The sequence below is a fragment of the Bemisia tabaci genome, chromosome 4 (genome assembly GCF_918797505.1).
Source record: "Bemisia tabaci chromosome 4, PGI_BMITA_v3".
Lineage (NCBI taxonomy): Eukaryota > Metazoa > Arthropoda > Insecta > Hemiptera > Aleyrodidae > Bemisia > Bemisia tabaci.
The window spans coordinates 27,238,267-27,263,028 of record NC_092796.1 but is presented as its reverse complement, the minus strand read 5'-3'; the positions used below and the strand labels follow the sequence as shown (position 1 = coordinate 27,263,028).

At 39.8% G+C, this 24,762-nt stretch overlaps 1 protein-coding gene across 3 annotated transcripts in view; it reads right to left on the bottom strand.

The window, feature by feature from the left end:
• The window catches only part of LOC109044510 (very long chain fatty acid elongase AAEL008004), a 73,402-nt gene that overhangs the window by 32,191 nt on the left and 16,449 nt on the right, over positions 1-24,762 (bottom strand). The window contains exons 1-2 of one of the 3 annotated variants that reach the window (XM_019062272.2): positions 16,646-16,848; positions 8,466-8,509 (exon numbers count right to left, since the gene is read on the bottom strand). The gene's annotated coding sequence lies outside the window, so the exon portion shown is untranslated. Of the gene's footprint in view, positions 1-8,465; positions 8,510-16,645; positions 16,849-24,762 lie in introns of those variants that run through there. The other 2 variants (XM_072299594.1, XM_019062271.2) reach the window with 2 other exon arrangements.

The following is a 24,762-nucleotide window of genomic DNA, read 5'->3' as shown; positions in this document are numbered from 1 at the left end:
CGATATATCGATTGATCGGCCGTTTAAACCTATGGAAAAGTATCGATAAACAGGGTATACACCTAAATAATCGATTATTTACCACAGTTTTAAATGGGGAGATATCGATAGATCGCAAAGCACGCCACGCCACTGCTCTCGGCGTCGCCACAAAGAGCCACTGAAATTAGAGTCGCTGCATGTTTTATTCCTAGAATATATTTCCTTCTCGCTTTCGTAATCAGTTTCACTCGTGGGTGCCATCGCCATCACGGTGGGCGCTAGGGTGCCGTTAATTCGGGGAAAGTCTCAAATCTTATGACAACACATGTGTAATCGGTTCCTTTACATGAAAAAACATACACTGGAAAAAAAAAAACAAAAAAAAACACATCGGATCTAGAGTCTAGACTCTTGAAAACATTGACAAGATGAAGGACTCTTGATTCAATCAGATTTAAGCTTAAATCATAAGGAAATCCGCTCAAATTAAGAGGATTGGTTCTTGATTTAAGCTTAAATCTGATTGAATCAAGAGTATTTTTTCTTGTCGATGTTTATAAGAGTCTGGACTCTAAATCCAATATGTTTTTTTTTCCAGTGTACCAAAAAAAATTTTAGCTCAAAATTCGAGAATTTAGAGGTTGCTCAAAGGTTTGGAAGTCTACGATTTTGGCTAAATTTCCTACCCTGACCGGGTTCCTACCCACGTCATTTTCGTGACCCGAGGGATCATAGAGTGTGGAAATTTGTCAAATTGGAGTTAACATATGACGGATGAAAAAATGCTAACTTTTTCTCGTTTTTATTGTCCTAAAGATTCGTCAATATCGAAGAAATTTTACGAAATTTGGCCAACATCATAAACTCAAACAATACCCGGTCTCGTCGATGTGCGTGCTCGTTGTCATTTACATCGTCCATGCGTTCATACGCCCGATTTTTCAGGGATCATCCTTCGCGGGCCCTACTGTAGGGATCTGTAATCGCGGTTATGACACAAATTGATCGTGTTATAAAACGGATAGAGAGAAAAAGAGGGAAAAGAAAACAAACGGAGGGGAAGGGGGGGGGAGAAAAATAGTTACAGAAAGCTTTGGGTCCGATTCTGACAGGGGTGCAGGAAAACCGCGGTCATGTGGAAAGGTGGGGAGGGCCGGCTCGAGTTCGTGCAGGAATTGCGTGGGTTTTCGCCAAGTCAAGGTGCAAGTTCCGTGTTTTCCAAAAAAATCGAGGTGAGAATCCATCAGGGAACCAAACTGTTATATTGGCTATGCGCAACAAGAATGGACAATGACGGACAAAAAGAAGAAGAAAAGAGGGCAGTAATTAGTAAAATACGTTTAGTTTTGCCCTGGCTACTTAACACGGAAAAAACAATTTGGCGTTGAGCCCTAGCACTTGAGGTAAAATAGCGCCAACTAAAGGCAGTGGTGCTGAGCCCAACAGATTTAGGGTCCAGATCTATTGACGCCAGTTGGCGCTATTTTATTTCAAGTGTGAGGGCTCAGAACTAAGTTATTTTTTCAGTGTAGGGTGTATTATACCTCTTAGACAGAAAAACAATTATTTTTTTCCCCTAAACGAAGTGAAGGAGCTTGTCTGGCATGGTCATGTCAATAGAATGACGCTGCACGAAAGGCTGCCGAAGAAGATGCTTGATTGGGTTCCTTCTGGGTGGAGACGAAGGAGACGCCCAGTGAAAGGGTGGCGACAGGGGGTTTTGGAAGAAATGAGGGTTTGTCAGCTCCCTGAGGGGCTTTGGGAGGATGGGAAAGTTAGGCGGCTAAGTGTCGCAGAGCGGCAGAGAGCACTATGAAAGCGGCTTTACACATACATACGAAGTGAAGGAAAGTAACAAAGTACTTGGAATCTTAATCCCAAAATGGAAGAAAAAAATCAAAGATGAGGAAAAAAGTCGGGGTTAAAAGGTTCGAGAGAGGAACTCAGTTCAAGCACCACTCTGACTGTGAGGAGAAATGGGAGGATATAGGTAAATCTTCGTATACTATTGAAGAAAAAGAAAAAACAGAAGAAGAAAAAAATAGGCAGAACAATCTAGACTTTGAGATGAAAGGAAAGTATGAAATTGAAAATTGTCAAAAGATGTGTATCTAGGAGCTGGAAAAAAGGAGAAAGAAAGTAAACGACATAAATCAGAAGTCATTTAAGGTATGGATTTTTTTGGCCGCCATAGTTGAGAATGACGACCAAATGACAACGACTCAACAAGGCAATTAAGAAAATGTCCAAAAAATTCTACGTGTGGCCCTCTAGAGCGGCGCGGCGCGATAAACTTTGAACGATGGAAGCATGCCTTGCGGCGTGCGGCCTGCATGCTTGGAATACGTTCAAAGCAAAAGAAAAACCACGCCATTTTTTGTGCTTGAATGTTTGTTTTGCCATTATCCATAGAAGTAGCCTGATTTTATTCATCTGAGGGCGGGTGTGTTCCGATAGTCTAAAATTGGAAATCTATGGAAAGAAGTGAGTCAATAAAAACGTCTTCAGTCTTCCCCTACGGTTTTCACGAATTCAGAAATTAAATGAAATTCTCCTACTGCGACGATGAAACGAAACCGAGATAAAAATTAATTACAGTGGGAAAGAAGAAGAGGAAAAAACCCGCAGAATAAAGGAATTAATTACAATTATTTTCGCCATTCAGTTCTTTGCACCGCAACAAAAAGCACAAATGAAATAATGAGTCACTACTATAAAATTGACGATTGATCGAAATGTTAAGGTTCTGTCTTACACGTTTGTAATGCAAAAAATAGGAGGAACGCTCCGCCGAAATTATGGCTTAGAACTCATTTCATCAAAAAACAACGATCAATAAATGACAATTCTGGATTGGCACAAAAAAAAAACACGTTGCGTTGGCAAAACGTGTAGCATGGCAAGTTTGTAACCGATTGGTCGGTGTGTTTATAAAGTTGGGAGAATATTCAACATATTCGACAATCCTTGTCGGCATGTATAGATTCGTCACTCTTCGCCGCAAATTTTATCTATGAGCCACCGTGGATAGCACTCTCTGTCGTCATCATCGCCGGAAGCAATGAATTAACTGCAAAAATATTCAATATATACCCCTTATCTGTTCTTTACATATTATAGTCGACGTGAGTCAATCCCCGACCTCAGGGCTTCCAACCGGTCAAGTTCCTTTTCCAACGTTGCAATATTTTATCTACCTTCATAATACCAAAATACTTCGGCAATCCATATTGACGATCAGAGTTCTAAGAGATCATTTTTTCCGGTGAACATCCCTAAAAAATGAGCATTTTATCGAAAGAAATTTGGCAACTCTCGAATGTTCATACGGCGTTCTTCCCTAGCACGACAGTATAGACGCTATTAGTGGCGACGTCATCATAGGGATTCTCCATTATATCGAATTGGATCCAAACAATAACATTGGCATAGCCTCTTTCAATGCTACCAATGCGAAAAAATCGATATATATCGTTTTTCTGTGACGTGGCACTAATAGCGTCTATTGGACATCCACTGACTGAAAATTCCACTGATTTTTCTTCTAATCATACGCAAATGTTATCAAAATTTCAGACGAGAATTGAACAGGTATATTTTGGTAATGATTATTAGCGTAAATTTTACAAATTGAGAATGGAGTTAAGTTTCTCGGTGTGGGAAAGGACGAAATGTTGCAAGCACCGCTCCAAGCCCGACACAGTGCGTTTCCACGGTCAAGTTCAAACGAGGGCCGAGGCGCCATGCGCGGTTGCCACGTCGCAGCTCCATTTCCGATCGGGGCACGTGGATGGCGGGTCAGGCGGGGGGATTTGCGGGGATGCGGCAACGCCCTGAGCAGGAAACTGGACGCATGGCAGCACGCGACCATTAACCGATAGCCGTAATTAAACTGTTAATGCCTAGATAAACGCCGCCGCCGAGCCACTGCCCGCCTAAACTACTGAATAACGCGCTCGAGGAAAACCCTGCCCCCAGCGCTGATTCGACGAGGAAACAGGATCCATTCCAAGCGGAAGCCGATGGATTTTTGGCTCCCTGCCTTTTCCTCTCCCGCGCGCGGTCCCCGATTTTCTCACTATCGCACGGGGATCCTCGTTGACGTCATTGAAAATCCACAAAAGCGTTGTTCCAAAGGAATGTCCCTCCCACTCAAGTGAGGGGTGCAAAAACTTACCAATCACGCGACCGGCCGTTCGCGTGAAATGGGGGAACTCATGTGAGGACGAGAAAAATGGGGGAATCCATGCACTGGATAAAAAAAACACATTGGATCTAGAGTCCAGACTCTTGAAAACATTGACAGGAAAAATACTCTTGATTCAATCAGATTTTTGCTTAAATCAAAAGGAAATCCGCTCAAATTAAGAGGCTTGGTTCTTGATGTAAGCAAAAATCCGATTGAATCAAGAGTGTTTTTTTCTTTTCGATGTTTTTAAGAGTCTGGACTCTAGATCCAAGGTGTTTTTTTCCAGTGTATTTCATTTCAAGAACTGGCTCATTTTTTCTACTTCTCCTTTTGACTGTCGAGTCTACGCCCTAGTCTTACCCCGTGAATCAACAATACTGTAGCAATTTATTTAAAGCACTTTTAATATTATCATAATGTTTTTATTGTCAGCATTATTGCGAAAATGTTTTTCAAGCTTTCTTTGAGCATGTTCATGAGGGCATTATAACGAAAAAATGATCACTAGCTTCACAGTATTTTCAACTGTGCTTTGAAATTTTTTTGATATAAATATTTAAAATAAAGTACGTTGGGACTTTACGTACCTGTTGTTAGAGATTTTTTACACAATTCTTTTTTTCATATTAAAAAACAAAAAACCGTCAAAATAAGCACAACTACAGCGACTTCACACTATTTTGAAAATATTTTCAATTATGTGCATTACTTCAGTGTCGTCCTTTTTAACATTGATTAAAGTCGCGGAATAAAAAACACTTATTAATTATGTTCAATATTTCACGTTTTAAAGAACACTCATTAAAAATCCTTATGGGATTAAGGACTACGAAGAGGCAAATCGGATCTAGGTACACACAACTGCCACAAACTTGTGACTGAAAACTGAGAAGTTCCTTGACTCATCGGTTTCAATTTCCAATTATTTTTGAACGAATCCTTCTACAATTCCGACGAAATAGTAGTACTTTTTTTACATATCGGGGTACTCATTCGATAAAGACAAAAATAGAATAATGCAAATCAACACAAGCAAAAAATTGAAAGAACGAGGGAGAAAAGTACAGAGCTGGTAAAAAAAAGCAGAGAAAGAAGGAAAAACATACTAAATTATAAATATCTTCAGAAATGATTGCTTGGAGATGAAAAGTAAGATCCAAATTTCAAGAAGGATTAAGCTCTCTCATAAAAAAGAGAGAAAAAAGAAGAAAAAGAAGAATAAATCTTGTCGCAGATGGAAAGAGAACATTCCGATCATTTAATGTGTATGCTTGCCGTTCAGACATCCAAAAAAACACGTCAATATTAAGTACTCCATAGTGTGTGCAAAGAGGAGAAAAAATGGAAGAAGACTTAATTTGAATATTCGAACGGGTGTGAAGAATCAAAGCTGGGAGATAAAATGTACTTATCTGAATTACATAATGTAACATTCAGAAAAACGGATAATCCTAATAGATCCTTTTTTTTATTTACTTACAAAACACAAAGACAAAAAAAAAAAATAATAATAATAATAATACTGAAACATAAATGAATAATTTAAAATTCTTACATTACAATTTTAGCATTAATCCTACAATTCCTATACTACCCTTGAAAAATAGTCAACGTCACTCATATTTCAAATTTGAATCCAACCTGAATGCTTTTCATCCTCCAGATTATCTGTCTTCTCGTATTGTCACCGCTTCCTCAAGGAATCATTTGAACCCCATTGTAAACTAATTCATTTTTTTCATGGAGAATTTATCATACATCCTTTATCGCGCTTCGATGCTACGCAGACCTGGCTTTCATCCCTTCTGTTGAGGTTTCAAACAGAGATCGAATTTCGAGAACTTAGCTCAATCATGAAAATCATAAATGAATCAGTGAGAACGAAAACACACAAACTCGGAAAAATGAAAAGAATCAAGACACACACGAAACCGAACAGTAAATGAAGAAATTCGTCTAAGAAAGAGATTTTTGGTGCCGAAATACAAACACTTAAGGGTATTTCAAAGGTCCAAGGTTGGAACGGATACGCTAACTTCAATGACTTTTATACAAATTGACCGTCTCTTAAGAAAATTGAGCAATTTCGAGTTACCGAGTTGGTGTTTTTTTGAACTCGCTGATTCAAATGAGGATCTAATCTATCTGATAAGGGAAGAACACTTACATTTACGAGGTGAGTTTCGGCGAATGCAAGAAGGGACACAGATTTAGAGGTTTTGGAGCGAGCTTCGGGTTAATTTTCGCGCGACTGGGAAGCGGGCTTGTTACAACTTTCGATGGAAATCCGCGTTCGAACCGAACAGTCATTTGATTTTTCTGAGCTCCGCGGGTTTGGGTTTCGACGGCAAAATTAATCGGAGAGGGAGTGATACTTGATAGTATAGAGCTCGGAGGAAAAACGCCGTATGAACCTCCAGACGTTGCCAAATTTCCCTCGAGAAAATACGAATTTTTAGGGAAATCTCAGAAAACTTTTCGTCCAATTTTTCAGAGAATTTGATCCGCAATCAGATCTAAATTTTCTGCAAATTTCGAGAAAAAATATTTATAACTCTCCTGATGAATTGGCATTTTATTAGAAGCAAATTGGCAACTCTCGAATGTTTAGACGACCTTTTTCCTTAGCAAGGCAGTATACCGATCAACGACGCGGCGTCGTTTTGATGATGCCCGTCGGGGGCGCGAAACCGCGGGGTTGTCACATTTAGCGAACTTTCCAAATGCTTTGCTCTGAAAATAAGTGAATTGTCTACCACTCGAATGAGGAAAGGGAAAATGGCTCGCGATCGAGTCCGAATAACATAGACACGTTAGCAGGGTTTACGCATAATTTCTTCATTATCAAACTCCCTGACTTTCCAGGGACTCGATTTTTGAATGGATATCGAACAGAGGCGTGGCGTGCTTTGAGACGTATCGATTGTTATGCCATTTAAACCTATGGAAAAGGATCGATAAACAGGGTATTCGCAGCGAAAATCTTAATAATCGATTCTTTACCGAAGGTTTAAATGGCATAACAATCGATATATCGCAATTCAATCCACGCCACCGATATCGAATGACCTTGATCGATAGAAAGTATTGTTGAGATAGGGATTTATCGATCGGGATCATTCGATAACGATTCAACAATCGATCCGCAGGTTTCCTAGACCGCCCCGCGTTACTTGCGATTACTTTAGAAAAGGCAGGCTTATAATTGAGACATAACGCACGGATCTAAGGCACTGGCAAAATTGAGGATAAAGTCGTTTTATTAACGAAAATAAAACGAAAAAAATTGAAAAACTTTTTCACCTTGAAGGCCGCACGAGAAAATGATTAAATTTTTTTTTTTTTAAAAAAAAGACTCACTTTCACGTCAAATTAATTAATTAAGTATTTAATTAAATTGATTCCTGTATTAAACTCGAGTCTAATTGTGAGACTGCTAGACAAAGCGATCTATAAAAGGGCAGGAGAAGGAGGATGGACCTAACTGGCATGAGGAGGAGCACTGGAAAAAAAACACATTGGATCTAGAGTCCAGACTCTTAAAATCATCGACAAGAAAAAATACTCTTGATTCAATCGGATTTTTGCTTAAATCAAGAACCAAGCCTCTTAATTTGAGCGGATTTCCTTTTGATTTAAGCAAAAATCTTATTGAATGAAGAGTATTTTTTCTTGTCAATGTTTTCATGAGTCTGGACTCTAGATCCAATGTGTTTTTTTTTCCAAAGAGGGGTTGAAAATGCTCCAAAAGTTACTGACGTCATTTGAAAGCGGCCCCTGTAGACACTCTTTCATGACAGAGTTAGGAAAATGGAAAGATTTAAGTGATTCACAGGTATTCAGAAAATCGTGGTGAATAACAATATGCATAATGCGACAAATTTCGGGGATTTGGCAACATTTCGTTGGTGGTACCGTACTCATTACGAAAAGAATTTCATCGATTTGTGGTTGATTATGAACCCTCTTGTTCATAAACGTTTTTTGGCTTCACTCGCCCGGCCGCCTAGATCCGAAGGTGAAACTTCCCTCATTTAGGGGAAGGGATCGGTGCAAAAGCAAGACAAGTTTGAACACAGAAATATTGATGAATGGCTTCCTTTGGAAACTGCCTAGCTCGGAAAAAATAGATATTTCGTCTTTTAGCCATGCACAATGTATTACTTTTCTTCATTTTACGTTGAAAAAATGGATACCAATACTCATTTATTCCGAAAAAACTCCACTCGGAGCTGAAACCCTTTAATTTGTACGCTGTGGAAGTTAGTATTAAATACAAATATTTAGTGCTTACCGCATTTTATACGTAAAAGAGTGATGGTGTAAGGCGCAGCTAATCTGAAACAAATCAAGATAAAGGAGTTGTTGAGGGACTTAAATTAATATTAAATACACACATTTTGAAGGAAAATTGCACTGAGGTGTATTCATGTGAAACATGGAATTGTTTAAGTCAATTTGGCATCCTTGGAATGGACTAACGTTTCTTGGAAACTTATTTTACTTATCTTAAATTTGGAAATGACGAATATTGAACGTAGGGCGTTGCTGTTTGGACGAGTCTCATTATTTTCAGCTAACCTACAAGAATCAAGCATTTAAACACGATTCTATGACCAGCGCACTTTAAACTAACCCACTAGAAATATGCCCGATGGAGAATTTGCAGGTGTCTGAAATTTGATGAATTTTGTGTTCATCAAAAACTACAAAGAACTGAACACGAGGATACCCATGGTTCATGAACTGAACAATTATTGGAGAAGATAAGACAAAATGATCGAATCTACGTGTGTTTAAATGGTAAATGCCGCCAGATGACGTCACTAGACGGTGTATTTTCTAACTTATAAATCGATTTTTATACTATTTCCCATATCAGAGAAAAATTATAAAAAATAATGTGAAATCAGCTCTTCCAGCAATTTAAGATGAAGCGATGAAAAAATTTGCATGCAAATTCTCCATTCGGCCGAATTAGGAGACTCTTGAAGATTCGAGAACATGGAGGACCGGACGGTAAGAGAAGAGGGACGGGGACGGGATGGAAGGGACTCAATAGGCTATCGAAGGAAACCTTAAATGGGCTGCACGACAGGTGGTCTATCCGATCCCTTTGAAGGGGAACAAACGGACATCTGCTCGAGACTGTCTCTCAAGAGTCTGGGTCACGGTGCTCACACGCGATCATTCACTCTATCCGTCACTCCTCCGGGGCGGGAGTACACACTAGAAAAAAACACGTTGGATCTAGAGTCCAGACTCTTGAAAACATTGACAAGAAAAAATACTCTTGATTCAATCAGATTTAAGCTTCAATCAAAAGGAAAGCCGCTCAAATTAAGAGGCTTGGTTCTTGGTTTAAGCTTAAATCTGATTGAATCAAGTGTATTTTTTCTTGTCGATGTTTTTAAGAGTCTGGACTCTAGATCCAATGTGTTTTTTTTCCAGTGCATATCTCTATTTCAACATGAGCCCCAGTTAGCATCCAGTTGCACCAAACGCAGGGCTCACGTCCCGATCCAGATCCGCCCGAAACGTCACGGGAGCCACATATTCTGCCGTCCTAATAGTAGAGCGGATAAGGGGGAAAAGTTCCCAGAATCGTGCATTTCTGGAAGAAAGCATGAAACTTTCAGGATATCATCTTTACCTATAGAAGGTTCAATTTCGCAAGTGAGCCCAAAATTCTGAGGCCATGGGGGCCGGGGGGGGGGGGGGGGCAGGGGGCCCTGATTTCGCTATGTTTTGTCGAATTTTCGCATTGGATCATCGTGAGAAAGCCGTTAACAATGTAAAATGTGATCAAAACCTGTGTAAACGTCATTAATAGGTTCTCTCAAACAGTATCCTAAAATGCTAGCACTGTCCGATCCCGGAGCACCCCTCAAAATGCCTAAACTTCAAAATGGCGCCCATAATAAGGCCTCCGGAATATCGGTATTTTCACTTGTGCATATCCTGTCATGTGAGGTATCGTTTTCCATGTAATTTTGGTCGCAGATTTCATATTTGAAGTCAAAACAACCCCCCGGTCAAAATTGGTGCCCCCAATCCAAGATGGCGTCCAGATTTGAAAGGCAGGAGGGTGCATTTTTTAAACTTTTACGCGATAAGGCAAGTGATATGTCATTTCCTATGTAATTTTGGTCGTAAATTTCATTACTGAAGTCAAAACAGTCCTCCGGTCAAAATTGGTGCCTCAAATCCAAGATGGTGGCCAAATTTTAAAGGCAGGAGGGTGCATTTTTTTCAAATTTTTACGTGATAAGGCAAGTGATATGTCATTTCCTATGTAATTAAGGTCGTAGATTTCATTACTGAAGTCAAAAAAGCCCCCCGGTCAAAATTGGTGCCCGAAGTCTAAGATGTCGGCCAAATTTGAAAGGCAGGAGTATGAATTTTTATGAGAAAAATAATCACGTGAGATGACAAGAGAGGTAGGTATCAATTCATACGCATTTTTAGTCAACAAAACGAATCTAAATGAAATGTAAAAAAAATCTTTTACACCAAAATGATACGAGATAATTAAGAGGGTGATCAGTTTGGCCGTCTACGGTAGGGATGATTTTAACAGGAGCATCTATAATGAGCTATTTTATTCATTTTTAAGCCCATATAATTTCTCAATAAAGATAAGGACATTTCACGCGACGCACATGCCGTACCCTTCTCCAGTCAGTATAGGAGAAAATCCTAATCAACACATGCTGATTCACATTCCCAGTGAGGCTCTTCAGGATCTTCCTCCTACGGTTCTGTAAGTTTTTACAGTTGGAGTCTTCAGAACTTCTGCATGAGTCTAAGAACGAAAGTATTATTTTCTCGGTGGTACAGCATGGTGTCACTCCCTTTCTCACAATTACACCGGATAATTTTAAGCGGGGATTCCGGAAGCTGGAGGCAAGTCACTTAAACTTAAAATAGGATGAAGCTACTTGTTTTTATTAATCCATCCCCAAAGACAAGCATCCAGATCACTTCATCCCATCCACAGTTGAGTATCAAAGTAGCTCCTAAATTAATGTTACCTACTTCTTTGCTGATGATATCGAGGGTAATTTCTCTAATTGAATGAAGACTTTGAAAGCTGGAAATTTTTCCTTCGATATATGATGACGGAGGTCTTCGAAAGTCACATTTTTTTGGCTACCATTGAGGAGTAATATTTCGACGGTGAAACAGCAAAAGTGCGTATCTTTGTTGCAGGATTTCAAAATATTCGCTCCTATTTTATTTTTTGAAAGGGGACCAAACCAAAATCATGGCTTGACATTTTTACAGAATATTCCTCACATAGAGAGTAAAAACAAGCAGAGTTTTCAAGAAATGACTCAATAAGTATTTTTTAATGAAGGAACGGAAGTATGACAAGAAGTCTGCAACACCGCAAACCGAAATAGTATTTAAGCAGTTTCACCATCGATTTACTCCTTTCCAGCTCTTTATATCCGTTCATGGTTTTGATTAGGTTCCAAGAACCTTTCTTTAGATTCTTGCAGGTAAGGATCACATAAAAGCGTACAGAATAAAGTTGCTGTTCCTATTTTATGGATGTGAGGGGTTGAATGGCAACCAGTAAACGCATGCAAGAACAGCTATCATCTCGGATTTTGCGCGTTTAACATCACTTTGAAAACGCAAAGAAACATTGGTGTCTGCTCATCAATTTGATGGAACATAGGTTTGTGCAATGGATTCGTAAGTATGCCTATGCTTCGATCGCACTCGATGGAGTAGAGACCCACCAACTGAAACCGACTGAAAGTTTTCTAAATTATTTTCGGTACTTATTAATTGTTCATCCTTTGAGTCTAGGGCATCTGAAATTGAGTTCAGGGTTTTTGTGCAGTAACCAGCAAGACACCTCACTATTAGTGGCTCATCATTTTTCACTTGTCAGCCATGATGGCAATCATCTTGATTCGTTTCATTTTTATGTAAAAGATTTTTTTTACATTTCATTTAGATTCGTTTTGTTGACTAAAAATGCGTATGAATTGATACCTACCTCTCTTATCATCTCACGTGATTATTTTTCTCATAAAAATTTATACTCCTGCCTTTCAAATTTGGCCGACATCTTAGACTTCGGGCACCAATTTTGACCGGGGGGCTTTTTTGACTTCAGTAATGAAAATCTACGACCTAAATTACATAGGAAATGACATATCACTTGCCTTATCACGTAAAAATTTGAAAAAATGCACCCTCCTGCCTTTAAAATTTGGCCACCATCTTGGATTTGAGGCACCAATTTTGACCGTAGGACTGTTTTGACTTCAGTAATGAAATTTAAGACCAAATTACATAGGAAATGACATATCACTTGCCTTATCGCGTAAAAGTTTAAAAAATGCACCCTCCTGCCTTTCAAATCTGAACGCCATCTTGGATTGGGGGCACCAATTTTGACCGGGGGGTTGTTTTGACTTCAAATATGAAATCTGCGACCAAAATTACATGGAAAACGATACCTCACATGACAGGATATGCACAAGTGAAAATACCGATATTCCGGAGGCCTTATTATGGGCGCCATTTTGAAGTTTAGGCATTTTGAGGGGTGCTCCGGGATCGGACAGTGCTAGCATTTTTAGGATACTGTTTGAGAGAACCTATTAATGACGTTTACACAGGTTTTGATCACATTTTACATTGTTAACGGCTTTCTCACGATGATCAAACGCGAAAATTCGGCAAAACATAGCGAAATGAGGGCCCCCTGCCCCCCGGCCCCCATGGCCTCAGAATTTTGGGCTCACTTGCGAAATTGAACCTTCTATAGGTAAAGATGATATCCTGAAAGTTTCATGCTTTCTTCCAGAATTGCACGATTGTTATGCTTATCCGCCCTACTATAAGGAAGAACGCCGTAAAAGCATTCGAGAGTTGCTAAATTTTCTTCGATACCATGTTTATTTTTGAGGAAAGTTATGAATATTTCCCCTGGAAATTTTCAGGACCTTTAGGTGAGATCGCCAAAAAAATGAGCTAATAAATTGGAAGGATAATATTCATAAGTTTACCAGGAAATTTGTGTTTTATCCGAGGAAATTTGGCAACGCTTGAAGGCTCATACGACATTATTCCTTAGCACGACAGTACTGCCGTGCTACGGAAGAACACCGTATGAACATTCGAGAGTTACGAAATTTCATTCGATAAAATGTCCATTTCTGAGGAAAGCTATTATTCCTTTAAATTGTCAGGAATTGTGGGTGAAATTGCGAACAAAATCGTCTGAAACATTGGAGAGAAAATATTCATAAGTTTACCAGGAAATTCGTGTTTTATCAAAGGAAATTTGGCAATGCCTGGAGGTTCATACGGCGTTTTTCCTTAGCACGGCAGAGTATTTCGTACGATTCCGCGAACAAGGGATGCTTCTGGATCCCATATGTGTATTGTCCATGCTTACACACGCAATTGTTACGGAATTGCCGACAAACGCAATGTTGGAGAAATTACGCAACGACACACTTGTGCCTATGAAGAATTTCCAGATGTTGCAAATTTCATGAATTTTATTTATGAATGGAAATTACTGAGTGAACTCAGCACGAGAGTATTCTCCGTTTCTGAATTGAATAATGATTGTAGGATGCGTTACCACAAAATGATCTGATCTAAATGGGAAATGCCGCCTTATGACGCCACAGGGCGGAAGATTTTCTCGCTCTTAAATGTCACTCTCCGATTTCCCAAAACAGAAAAAAAAAATTGAAAAAAAAAATTGGTAGCTCAGCTCATCGAGCGAAAGCATTTAAAGCAATAGAAGTTCCTTTGATAAATTCTTTGTCGAAGCGAGAAATTCAACCAGAAGTCGATTGTTTGAATGTCAACCAAGCGGCTTCATTTCTAATACTTATAATACAGCCATAAGCACTCGCGCAAATGACCTTTCTCAGTAGTTGAGCGCTTGCAGTGACAAATTGCAATCAAAAGTTGTCAATGAAATGACGTAGCATTTCTGACGACTAAAGGAGGAGGTTGTAACGCCACAAAACGTCAAAGTTTTAAAAAGCTCCGTCTTGTCTTTTCAAATTATTTACCACTTAAAGTTACACTGGTGCCAGGCTTTGTAAATTGAAATTCATTTTGAGCATTTTCCTAAGGAGAAAGTCTCAACGGATCTACCCTCCTCCCTCCCCCCTCAATCCAAAAAAATAAATCCTACTTTTTCTGTTTGGAAATGTTTTGACATCTCCTGTAAGTCACAGTTACTAGTTATGTAACTGTAACATCTTGCGTCGAACTTTTCACTAAATGCGCCGTGACATACAGGCAAAAAGTCAATTTGGCCCCTAAAAAGCGAGCTGGATGAGCCAAATGGCTCCTGAAACTCAAAGGTGAGTTCCGAACACCGTTTTTCACGATGGACGTGCGGAGGCGTGGAGTGACACGGAGAAGTTGGACGATAAGATGCGGCAACATTGCGGCAATCCTGCTAAGAAATACTGGCTGACGAGACGCCCACGTTAATCGTAAATTACCGGCAATTTACCAATTATTGCAATGATTTTATGGGTACAAGACTCAAGAGAGACCAGAGGCCGAGGCGTAAAGCCAGCAACGATGAGGACTTCATCAATTCCAAGCTAATCGAGCAAGGGCCCCATTATTTGAATTTTATGGCGCCTCTTCAAGTTTTCCCTCTTTGGACGCAACTATCGCGAGGCGAGAATGATCCATTATCGATATTTCCCCCTTCGAAGCTATGTTAGAGAATCGACTGATAAGGCGATCGTTGCGAACTCCCTGTTTATCGATCTTTTTCCACAGGTTTAAGAGGCAGATCGATCGATACATCGCAAAGCACGCCACGCGCCACTGGACGCTTGGATTAAAATTACAAACAGAGATAAAAGAACGTCATTGGTTGGGATACTTCGGTTTAATTAAACGCATTCCGGTAATCGTCGAAGAATGGTGAAACTGCAAAAACGCGTACCTCCCTTTGCGACGTTGCATGCTTCCTCTTATAATTAAGTTTTTAAATGGAAAGATACCTATAGATATTTCTGAAACACTTCCCTGATTTTCCATTTGATCGTGAAGAATGTTCTTTGAACATTTCAAGCAATACATGGAGAAATTTCGTTCTCAGAATCAGTTCAATAAAATGAGAGCGAAAATTTCGAAACACCGCAAACTAGATATGCGCTTTTGCAGTCCTATCTTTGTTTCCGTTCGCGAAATGAACAAAGCAATTGTGATTGCGGCGTTTATGAGATAGTAACATTAATGTTCTGTGTAATATTTGCAAGCTCTATTCGCTCATTAAAAATTACACACGAAAACTGAGGGGAACGGACAAGGAGAATTAGTATTGTTTTGTAAACTACAACAAAGCAGCGTGAGTTCCCAGCACATGCAAGCCGCCAAATACACAGACACTTTTCCGCATTGCTAGAGCGCGTGACTACTTTTGGCGATGAGTTTATCAATTAAATTGAGAGAAAAAAAAAGAGAAGAAAAACATTGGAGGAAAAATTACAGGCGACACCCAAGGCTAAAAAAAAGGAAAAGTAGAGACTTTTGTGGAGCAAACCAATTTAAATGTCATGAAAATTCCGCGTAAAAGTGAATTACAGGGAAAAGAAAATGAAACCTCAAAAGACAATAATCTGTGATTCATAAAGGTCTTGAGACAGAGGTGCCACGGATATGCCGGATTGAAAAAGAAATGTTTATTTAATAGTTTGAGAAAAGGAAAAAAATCTACGACTTGAAATTCTAAAAAAATGAAAATAAATAAATAAATGAATACATAAATAGATAAAAAAAAACAAACGAATAATGATGAGTTGCGAGTCTCAAAACCACGAACCGAAAGCTGAATCTCGTTCTACTGCGAAACTTTATTTTTTCCCTCTAACACTTGAGTAAAAATTATATATTTTGCAAGCAAGCTAGTTGGTAAGTTGTCAAGAGGGTTGAATAGCACATACGCGGTAGGTTTAGTTTCGATTTTGTATTTGGCAATACTGTTTTTTCTCCATTTAAATCCTTTGAAAAATCATTATTTTACATACATTTAAATGGTGAAAAATGGTGGTAAAAAGAGTGTTGCCAACTTCTAAGAATAAAAAAAAAAAAACTTTCAAGAATCCCCATTGGGTAGGTAGTGAATCTTTCTCACAAGAATTGGAACATTTCTTCTGAGGCGCGTCTATGTGGACAAATCAGGTACACATCACGTATAGTCTGATTTCTTGTCATGCTTAATTTTTGTTTCCAAAGGAATCGAAGCAACACAGAGTTGTTTGTCTCTACGTTGTTTGGAAGTTTCAACGCCAATAAGGTGTTTTTCCTCAGCGTAACAGTTAACACGAATATTTTCAAGCTTCAATTTGTCCAACACCGCACACACGTAACAAAACCCCGAAGGGTGTGATGGAAACAGGATAGAGAGAACTTGGACGCGAAAATCTGGCGAAAAAGAAAATGAGAAAATTAGGATCATACCCGGCGGGAAATCTGCGGCTATTCCATGGGCGAGTTCCGAGTGGGATCGCTTCTCACGGCGCGGTTTTTTGGCGAACTGAGAGGAACCGGAGAGGATAAAGACGGTGTTGATAAGAGATTATGCGCCCTTGAAGTCGCGTCAAGTCCGAGACGCCTTGAGCCGTGGACCGGCAACTTTTTCGGCGGCGCGACGCGCGACGCTTTGAAAACTCGAGGAAAGCTGAGTTTTCCGCGACGGAGCCGAGGTTCGACGAACGCGCGGCCTGTTGCGTCTCCGCAGATGAGTTTCAGGTGTCAAAACAACGGTAAGCGCGCGAGAAAACAGAAAAGCGATCTGCTTACTGTTTCCGCCATCGTCCTGAGTTCGAGGTTAAAAATAATAAACACGGCAGATTCAGTCGATGGATCCGGTTCACGCCTGGAGGCTAGGTTCAGAGAAGCTGGTTCAAGTGATGGACATCTCAGAGTGAAATCCCCCGGCTGATTATTAAAATTGATAGACAAGGCTATAGAGAAAAACAAAGGTAAAATGCTCGCGATCCTATCTAAAAATTGAACACGGTCGGATTAATTTTCTCAAAATTCAACGCTTGCTCGATAAATTTCTCAAAACGTACACAGGAAAAAAAAACACATTGAATCTAGAGTCCAGACTCTTGAAAACATTGACAAGAAAAAGGACTCTTGATTCAATCAGATTTAAGCTTAAATCAAAAGGAAATCCGCTCAAATTAAGAGGCTTGGTTCTTGATTTAAGCTTAAATATGATTGAAACAAGAGTCCTTTTTCTTTTCAATGTTTTCAAGAGTCTGGACTCAAGATCCAATGTGGTTTTTTTTTCCAGTGTAACGTTTTCAAAGTAATTTTTTCAAAAATTCTTTACTCGAGCAGTCATTTTCTAAAAAAATCAATCCTTTCGTACTAGTTTTGTAACAGTCAGTGGATTTGCACAAATTTTTACAAAATATCAACGTCCTTGTCATAAGCTTTCGTAAAAATCAGTGTGTTGAGCGTCCGCTCTTTAGAATGAAATCGATTTTATTTATTCATGTAACCGAACGTTCGGTTAATGCAACCGATGTTCTTTCATCGTTTGAACCTCATAAGTTCGGCTAAACGAACTGAATGTTGGTTTGACGAACCGAACAGTTAGTATGATGTAGAACTTTATGTTCTCCTTCAATTTGTGAACATGCAATTTTATCTTCTTGAAGGTTAAAATATTTAGATCACGCGTTCCGCCCCATCCAAATTTTCTACTTTGCGTTCAAATCTCTGAGTCAGCGGGAAAAAGACCAAGCTCATTTTCATTGTTGTGAATATGCCAGAGAGTTTTCTTACTTCATGTTTGTGACCGGATCTGTGAAAAGGCCTCATCTTCTGGAAGGAATACCAGGACTATGAACTTGGCGCGGAAAACGATCGTGGAAAGCGCCTGCAAACCTAGATGGATACTCCAAGCATTGCGCCGTCTCCCCGATTTTTATTTGGGCTCTCTCACCTCAGCTCGTATGCTATGTTGCCATGCTGAGGAAGAGCGCCGTATGAACATTCGCGAGTTGCCACATTTCCTTCAATAAAATGTTTATTTTCGAGAAAAGATATACAAATTTTTCCTTCAACTTTTCAGGGGCTTTAGGTGAAATTGCGAACAAAATTACCTAAAAAATTGGAAGAAAAATATTCATAAGTTTACCAGGAAATTCGTGTTTTATCAAAGGAAATTAGGCAACGCCTGAAGGTTCATACGGCGTTCTTCCTCAGCACGGCAGTATGTCCGTACTTAAGAATCGCGCTGAGTTCCGAGATGCGTACGCTATTTGGAAGTGCGTAGGGCAGCGAGCGTACACAACTCCGGAGGGTGTACGCAAAAATGGAGTGCATTTTGATCACGAAGTAATAAATTTGATGTCATCCACTATGCAAGGTCGTAACCTACGCAATTTCCCCACAGCCTATAAGAAGATGGCGAAAGACCTATTGATTGTTGGTTCATTCTGCACCCCTGATTTCACTCGAGAGATTCAAAAGTTGTCCTTTGCATAAAACGATGTTGAGGATCTTTTTAAACACTCCTTAATCAAGATGTTAACCATTTCAACTAAGAGCTGTTTATGGGACTACTCTGAATACGGCCCTTCGTACCAGCGGTCCTGATAATCGAAATAAATAGACATAAAAGATGAAGGGAAAATGGGGCTATCCTATTGGTGGAAGCAAGTGGTTGCGCAATGGACAAAGGAGGAAAGGAACAGACTGACAGAGGAGACCCTACATTTAGTCCATCATTTTCCCCTTCGTCTATGAAAACCATTCGTTTCAACCGAGAGCATCGCTCCTTACGGCCGTGCTAAGGAAGAGCGCCGTATGAACATTCGAGAGTTGCCAAATTTTCTTCGATAAAATGTTTATTTTTGAGAAAATTTGTGAATATTTTTCCAAGAAATTTTCAGGAGCTTTAGTTAAAATCGAGAACAGAATTATCTGAAAAATTGGAAGAAAAATGTTTACAAACTTTCCCGAGAATGCGTGATTTACCAAAGGATATTTGGCAACGCCTAAAGGTTCATACGGCGTTTTTCCGGGCGCACGGCAGAACTGTCTCCATCCGTCTTGGGTCGTTGATGTCGAGTCGGGAAATCACTGATCTCCACTAAAAGAGCCAGAACAAATCAATTGGCAATTGGGTCCCGCGGTGACGTAATTCGAGGAACAATCGGTGCACTTGCTCCCGAGTTGTGCCTCGTTTCCCGTTTTTGTTTCCTGACTGTCGCCGCCATCGCCGCGTACGCAACAGATTTCGTCGCAAGACTCCAATCATCAATGAACCTAGTGGAAAGTAGCGAGCAATCGATTATCGATATACCCCCATTTGAAACTGTGCGTGGTGAACATCGGCGGACCCAGCGAGTTGACAACAATGCAACATTCTTTTTCTCCATTTAAACCTATGGAAATGTATCGATTCTTGGAGGGGCCAGCTGCTCCGACAAGAATCGATTATTTAGCATAGGTTTAAATGGAGGAAATCCGGTGTTGCCAAATTGCTGGATCCGCCTCGGGAGAGCGGAGTTGGCTCAACGATTCCGTTCTGCGAGGACAAAGCTCGTTCCGCACTCATATACTTTTTTATAGCGTAGCTAGGTCTCATCAGTGACCTAAGGAAAACTGCATACCTCCATTTAAGCTAGTTACCTGGAGACTTGGCGTTGATGCCTGTCTTGTCATTTCGGCTTACTTTAAAAAAATCAGGCATTTAGACATCATGTTACGAGACACACCCATGACGGTAAATTACGACCGTCGTAGGGCTTTAAAACTGCGATATCTTTTTTCAGCCACTTCAAACAATAACAAGATGAATCAAACTTGGAAAATGTTCACCTCTGTGAGCACTCATGTTCTGTTATAAGATTAGGTCACATTCAAGATTATCCGGAATTAAGTTTTCAATCCCTCTCTTTTTCCCTCCCAAACATCCCGTTAGAACAGGTTTAATGCAGTGGTCATTACTTAGAAAGTAGTGACTCATAATGGAGATGTTGCATGTGTGAGGAATTTGCGATTTGACTGTTGATGCATATGTAAACGTTCGTGAGAAACACGATGGTGCCACTGGTTTTCTCTGAAATCAACTCCCAAGCTCAAAAAAAGCTCTCAAGTTGAGGCCAAAATGGAGGGGATATCCCACCCTACCATGAGAGTCCACCGCTACATCAAAGCAAACTCTCCTTGCAAAGATAGGGAGCAAATACATCAGCAGGGTTGCCGGGTTTTCAGTTTTAGAGTCCCCAAATAAAGTGGCAGTCCTGTAAATATATTTGCTCCCTATCTTTGCATGGAGAGTTTGTCTTGATGTAGATGTGGGCTCTCAGGATAGCGTGGGATATCTCCTCCATTTTGGCCTCAACTTGAGAGCTTTTCTTCAGCTTGGGAGTTGATTTCAGAGAAAACCAGTGGCATCATCGTGTTTCTCGCAAACTTTTACATAAGAATCTACAGTCAAATAGCAAATCCCTCACACAGGCAACATCTCCATTCAAGTTCACTTACGAGGAGGGTTTGACTAAAGAGCAAGGTGCAAAAGCGATGACGCGGCAACGATGGTAAGATCGTCACCGCGGCATTAGTCAGCCGCTATCGGTTCAATGGGCGAGAATCTATGTTGCGAAATTGTCGCGCGATTGAGGAGCAGAGAATAACCGCTTCGCGGGATTGTAATTTTCAGCGAATCGAGCAGGAAAAAAAGGAGCCTCGAAACATTTTCCAACATCAAAACCTGAATCAGCCTATCTCCATAAAGCGTAGTCAGGGTGTCTACTAAAACAGGCTGGCCAAAAATCAGTAATTTTACAGTACTTTTTCAGTACATTCCCGAGAAAATCAGTACCTCCTTAACAGAAAAATTAAGTACTTTTTCAGTACCTCCGATTGACGAAATTCAGCAAATTTCAAAAATTTGAATTTCCCGCTCTAAGTGCGACAAAAATGACAAACAAAATGAAAAAATTCCGGACCTTCTTGCGGAATTCCGCACTTTTTCAGTACTTCCAGACTGCCCTTAAAAAATTAGTTCTATATATTTCCGGAAATTCCGGACTGGTAGACACCCTGGTACTTAGTCTAATTTTCTCTCGTGTTTTACTTCTTTAAGAGAGAAATAGGCACCACTAAGAATTGAAATTTTGTGAGTTTAATCTTCAGAATCTAAGGCAAATTCACAGAAAATTTAAAGGCATTTAGCGGTTTAGCTCTCCGAAAAAATAGCGCATTAAAGAGAATTAGGCAACGTGGAATGTAGTTAGACTGATTTCGCTAAACTCTGTCCAAATTTTTTCGGGTTGTTACGATTGGTAAAGTTGTTCGGTGTAAAGAGCTTCATTAGCGCGATTTTGATCGCGTAATCGTGAACTGACGTCGAAATGGTTACACTGTATTCAAGTAAAGTAGGCTGTCCCTGGAACCTCATCGATGCCATTATCGATCTAGATGGTAAGGTTTGCAGACGATCTGCACTGATTGACGAATTGACTGATTAATACGCTCTTGGCTGACAATGAGGCAATTTGAAAACAGCTAGTGATGAATGGAGAACTAACATTTTAAAAAAATAAAAATAAAGCGAAATAACACAAAGGAAGCATGCTTATTCGAAATATAATCTTCGAATCGGCTGGCCAAACAAACTGCTCAGCAAAGTTTTCCTGAAGGCTTCGACCGTTCTTCCCTTCTTATACGGATCCTTTCGAATGCAATCTTCGGTATAGCATCCTTGGTTGGGTTTGGGTCGGATAGGCAACAAAACTAACTGCATGGCAAAGCGTGCGGTATCGCGGAGGTCATGAAGGCGCTCCACGCCGGAATTCAAAGTCCCCAAATCCAAACCAGTGAAACCTTCAACATATTGATGGCCAAAGTGCAAAACCCCGTATTTCCACTGCGGCGTTTCAAAATTTCCGCTCCTATTTCATTTGATTGAAGAGAAATGAGCTAATCTTACAACTTGAATTTTAACAGAATAATATACTAACCAAGAGGAAAAATCAGGGGAGTTTTCAAGAAATTAGTTTACTAGTTTTCCAAGGAAAAAAATAAGGTATGGCAGGAAGTCTGCAAGAAAATCATAAACGGAGATACGTGGTTTCGCACTTGACAGGGTTGCTGCAGAATTTAGAAAATGAAATTCCCTGAAATTTCCCTGATTTCCCTGACACTTTTTGGTGTAATTCCCTGACAATGGAAGATGTGACGGATGGTTAAGAAAGCATAATTGAAAATATTCTTCAGGCATTTGTTGTTCGAAACCTCAAACCCATCTAGAAGGCAAATGAAGGTGGTTTAACAAATTTTCCCTGACATTTTCCGGTTTTCCCTGACTTTTCAAAATTCCCTGACATTTCCCGGTTTTCCCGGACTGTGGTAACCCTGACTCGACAATCAAAATGCTCATTGTCGAGGATAAACCTTAGAATCGCTTGCATCACTTTGGGGGTCATTCTACTTTTAAAATCTTGAATGAATATAGTCAAAGTATTTTACGGACACGCAAAATTGGATTTCCGAATGAAAATTTCCTTACTTTCAGTGAGTTTCCGATAGAAAGCAGAATCAGAGAAAAAAAACACACACACATTTTTTGAGAGGTGTTTGGATGATTGTCCGATGATCCCCTAGTGCGGATAAACAAATTCCATTAAAAGGGTAAGTTCCTAAGATTCAATCCTAGTTTGTACGTATACCCAGTACACCATTCTTTCCCGTTACATTCTGTAGAGACTAAGCGGAGCGCTATAAGATGAAAATAACAAGTTGCCCTCTCTGTCCATGTTTGTTGAGAACCGCTAAATCATGAGCTACCGGCTTCACGATGGATACGCTTATTTTGTCATAGGAATTTATGGAGGAAAAAAGTTCGTCCGGCTTATTAGGACAGATCCCAGTTTGAAAGGATCGTATTCGATAGTGGCTCGATGTATCGTTTGGTTCAAAACAATAGAACATAACCTCAGACAAAAATTTTAGTATTTACGTCAGAAAAGCTAAAAATGAGAAAAACCCTGACGATTTTACTTTTCATTGCCATGGGGTGCTCACAAAAATAAAAAATCTATCCCAAAAAACCATCCCCTCAGATTGCTCCATTGACTTTTGAGGCTATGTTTACATGTTTAACTAATCAATATCAATGCAATCTCACCTGATTGACGTATCGAATACGTTACGTTGGAAACTTCAGTTGAGCTAATGATTCTTCGAGAGGCGTATGCTGACGTGCCAAGGAAGAACGCCGTATGAAAATTCGAGAGTTGCCAAATTTCCTTGGATAAAATGTTTCTTTTTAGGAAACTTATGAATATTTTTTCTTGAAATTTTCGGACGATTTAGATCAAACTACAAACAAAATTATCTGAGAAATTGGCAGAAAAATATTCAAAAATTTCCCTGAAAATTAGTGATTTGCCAGAAGAAATGTGGCAACGCCTGAAGGCGCATACGGCGCTTTTTTTTAGCTCGGTAGTATGCATGAAAATGTTTAAGTCTTGGCTACAACGCTTTCCGAAGCGCTTAAGTTTTTGGCACTGAGGCCTTGTTCAAAATGGACGATCCGATGCGAGGACTGGTTTTCCGCTCCGAAGATGTGAATGAAGTGTCATTGGAGCTGGAGCCAATGAAAGAGGAAAAACTTAAAATTCGAAAACATAAATATGCACGCTTAGGTCATAATTAAAAGCACTTTAGTCGCAACAGCGATGGCGCGCGCGTCAACCTAACCTTCGCATACGTATGTTACATCAAGCCGGCACGGCACACGGTGGATCGAGTCAATGGGAGAGTTCGGACAAAATTTGGAAACTTTAAACGCTTATAACTTTGCTTGAACCAAACTTTGAGGTTCTAAAGTGGTTTCATTGGTTTCCTCGTGAGAGTTTCTTCTAGAGGCACCCCTTAACATTTATCACATGACGGAATAAACATAAAATATACACTGTCCAATACCATCCATGATTTTACGAGACAATCCTCTAGAACTCTGCCGTGCTGAGGAAAAACGCCGTATGAACCTTCAGGCGTTGTTGAATTTCCTCTGGCAAATCATTAATTTTCAGGAAAATTTTTGAATGTTTTTCTGCCAATTTGTCAGATACTTTTGTTCGTAATTTGATCTTACGTGTCTGAAAATTTCAAAGAAAAATATTCATAAAAATTTTCCTCAAAAATAAACATTTTATTCTAGGGAATTTGGCACCTCTCGAATGTTCATACGGCGTTCTTCCTTAGCACGGCAGACACTGTGGATGGGGACGCCCCTCCCCCTCCATTCGCTCTATGCACGTGCCGCTACAGGAAGCCTACGAAAAGTGCTCTTGTGCCGTACACAGTCATGCTAAGGAAGAACGCCGTATGAGCTTTCAGACGTTGCCAAGTTTCCTCCGATAAAATACTAATTTACTAGAAAAATTGCGAATATTATTTTCGAAAATTTTCAGACATTTTTGTACGCAATTTAGTCTCGAATATTTGAAAATTTCAAGGAAACATATGCAAGAATGTTGTCCAAAATACACATTTTATCAAGGAAAATTTGGCAACTCTCGAATGTTCATACGGCGTTCTTC